Below are 3,643 nucleotides of genomic sequence, written 5' to 3'. Positions count from 1 at the left end.
AATTGTGCTTTGAAACTATAATTGTATTTCTGTGCCATGTTCTCCTCCTAATCTAAAACAAAAACTCCATCCAGTCTGGCACTGTTTTGCCAAGAGTGTATTGCAATGTATTGTTCACATTGATATATCTTTGTTCACCATGCCAGCTGTCCCTGGGTGGCGTAGTTCTTCCTGGCAGCTGTGGCATAAGCAGTTTATACTGTCATCAGCAGAGCAGGTCTCCAGTCGTCCTGGTTAACCCTTGCCACTGGATAAAGACCGAGCTCTGCCGAGCCCGTGTGGTGGCTGATGTGCAACGGTCACCACACGTTAAAAAAATCCACGCACAGGCATCTTCCACCCCCTCAATTGGAGTTCAGGACTGGAACATCAGGTCCTTCATTGAAACATCTGTGAACTCTTGTGGAAGCAAGTCATCCTCGTTCGAGGGACCACCTATGATGATGAGTATACTGACATACAAGAGATAGGAGCAGGAGTATGCCATACGGCCCCTCAATAAGATCATGGCTGAACTCCTATATCAACTCCACTTTCCCGCCCTATCCCCATATTCCTCGATTTCTTTAGTGCCTGTCATGTATGTACTTTTGGGATCACTAGCCACTAGATGGCATCACTGTTGGAGGCCATTGTGTATGTTAGTCACTTTGGGCCTTAATAAAGCAGAGCTATGGTCATACCTCTTGGAGTTAAACAGTACTCAGTCTGACAGTTATTGCATACACAATAGTACCTAAAAATCTATAGTATGTAATGTTCTGTAATGTGTTACAGGTGCTACACATGCAGTGCACAATCAAAATAGCAGAGGATCTGAATGGCTCACTTCTCTTTAACAACTTAATGATGAACCTTGTAAAAAAAAAAAATGTTGTGTTCCATTTGCATTAAAAAAAGATGGTCAAAATACATTTTTCAATAGAATGGCAGACACGTGTCAGATTGGTTCAGTCGGAAGTCAGAAGGTAGTGAGTTGGACTCACCTTCAGGACTTGAGCATTGTAATATAGGCTGACACTTCGAAGCAGTACTGAGGGAGTGATGCATTGTTGGTATGGTTCTTCAGTTTAGACTTTAGACTGAGGCCTTATCTGCCTTTTTCAATGTTTCTAGTGGACGCTAAGATCCCATAGGACTATTCAAAGAAGAGCAAAGAGTTCTGGGGGGAGATTTTAATTCCCTCCGCCTGGTGAAAGTGAGTTAAAATGGAGGTGGTGGACTTACTGCCCTCTTCCTGCTCCACTAACATTTTTCTTGGGGCCTTCTGCTGGGAGGTCAATGTAACCCCTAAATCATGTGAGAGCCTCCTGACTCCCCAAAGCCTATCCAGCACCCACGAGGCACAAGTCCGGAGTGTGATGGAATATTCTCCACTTGCCTGAATGAGTGCATTTGCAACAACATGCAAGAAGCTCGACACCATCCAGGACAAAGCAGCCCGCTTGATAGACACCCTATCCACCACCTTCAATATTCACTGTCTCCACCACCAGCGCAACGTGGCTGCAGTGTGTACCACCTACAAGGTGCAACAACTCGCCAAGGCTTATTTAACAGCAACCTCCCAATCCCGCGACCTCTACCACTGAGAAGCACAGTGGCCGCAGGCACATGGGAGCACCAGCACCTCCAAGTTCCCCTCCATGTCACGCAACATCCTGACTTGGAAATATATCGCCATTCTTTCATTGTCGCTGGGTCAAAATCCTGTAACTCCCTCTCTAACATCACTGTGGGAGAACCTTCACCACACGGACTGCAGTGATTCAAGAAGGTAGCTCACCACCACCTTCTCAAGGGCAATTAGGGGTGGGCAATAAATGCTGGCTTTGCCAGCGACGCCCACATCCCAGAAACAAATTTTAAAAAGCAGTCCATTCAGTTCAAAGTAATTCGCTGGGTATATAATGATTTGAGCAGTTTCCGAGAGATGTGCTCAGCTGCTATATAAATAGAGAACTTTTTATGGCAAAAGCATTGACAGAAAAGACAATCTCATTCAGTTGTTGGTGTTGTCTAATGACATATGCCATTTTAATACCGTGCTAAAGCAGTGCATCCTTTGGCAAACTATTTCGAAGTGGCACTTGTTTCTGGGCATGGGTTGCAAATTTACATTGCACAAATATTATTGGTCGTACACCAGACTGTCAGCTGACGTTGCAGTTTCTGACGATCATTTTCTGACGATCATTTTCGAGGTACCCAGCTGAGAGGTAGACCCTGGCTACAATCCCTTTTGTAGAGGCTGTGGTAGATCAGATTTATCCAACATGTAGCCTCAGGGCCTTCAGTATCTGGCCCTTGACCCCCAGGCATCTTGCTTTCAAATGATCAGGAGAATTAGTCAATGCTCCATCTAAGTAGGCATTATATCTCATTAAATGGAGAACCAAATAGGTGAGGCCATTAGGAACTGTGATGGAGGTTCCAACATGAGTGCTAGTGGTTTGGAACTCTCTTCCGCAAACTTATATTTCTTATTCACTAGTTTGTCTCATTTGAATTTTGTGGGCCTAGCGTTTGGAAGGGACTGTTTTTAGTATTGGTGCCTCATAAATCCTAAACCCGAACTATATTACCTGTTAGTATTAGAAACTTGAGATGTAAACACATTTTTTTTAATGATTCGTTCCTGGGATGTAGGCGTCGCTAGCAAGGCCAGCATTTATTATTATTTTTTTTTAATTTATTCATTGCCAATCTTTCTAATTCTTTGTCAAATCACAAACGGCAGAGGTCACCTTGTACACACCAAGGATCACTCTGCGCCAATGCTCTTAGCCAAAAGGCCTAGAGCCACTGCACCGTTCCTGGAAGTACTGCAATACCAGGTTTGTGCCATGGAGGTGGATGGGTCAAGCTCCCCACACACCTCCGTGGAGGTGGATGGGTCAAGCCACCCCACCCACCTCCTATTTCCAAAAAGCATAGGAGAATCACCTTCCTGATCCAGGGAGAACCACGTTGGGGTCATGGTTACTCCCCTGTCAGGTCAGTTACGCATGATCTTAGCCAAAAGGCCGAGAAGCGACCTATCCCTAATTGCCCTTGAGAAGGTTCTGGTGAGCCGCTACCTTGAACCGCTGCAGTCCGTGTGGTGAAGGTACTCTCACAGTGCTGTTAGGGAGGGAGTTTTGGGACGGTGAAGGAATGGTGATAAATTTAATGAGAACATGGATTTAAACTACATGTGTGAACTCTGAGACTCCATGGTATGCAGTCTCCTCCAAGCCTAGGAGGAAAAAAATGCTTGGACAATGTTAGTATAGATGATGGTGGAGGTTCTCCATATTTCAACCGAGTCAGCAACCTCTGCAGGCCCATCTTGCAATTGAGTACTTTGGAAATCCATTTGGTGTAAACTTTTTTCCCCAAGAGGAGGATGGTCCTTTTATAAACATCCCCTGTTGATCTGCTTTTGAGTGATCCTGTTGTTCATGTGCCCCCTAGGTGTGCCATTTCTGTGTGATGACTTCAACTGCCACACTGAGGAATGGTTCAACAGGGAAAGAGAAATAAACACCCATAGGAACATCCTCCACTATTCAATCAGATCATGGCTGATCTGCAACCTAACTCCATATACCCGCCTTTGGCCCATATCCCTTAATACCTTTGGTTAACAGAATGTTAAATT

At 44.9% G+C, this 3,643-nt stretch overlaps 1 pseudogene; it reads right to left on the bottom strand.

The window, feature by feature from the left end:
- Positions 1–2,800: 2,800 nt before the first annotated feature.
- Positions 2,801–3,038, bottom strand: LOC139228343 (U2 spliceosomal RNA; annotated as a pseudogene).
- Positions 3,039–3,643: the final 605 nt, after the last annotated feature.

This window comes from Pristiophorus japonicus, chromosome 17 (genome assembly GCF_044704955.1).
Source record: "Pristiophorus japonicus isolate sPriJap1 chromosome 17, sPriJap1.hap1, whole genome shotgun sequence".
NCBI lineage: Eukaryota > Metazoa > Chordata > Chondrichthyes > Pristiophoridae > Pristiophorus > Pristiophorus japonicus.
This window is presented reverse-complemented; position numbering and strand designations above follow the sequence as displayed.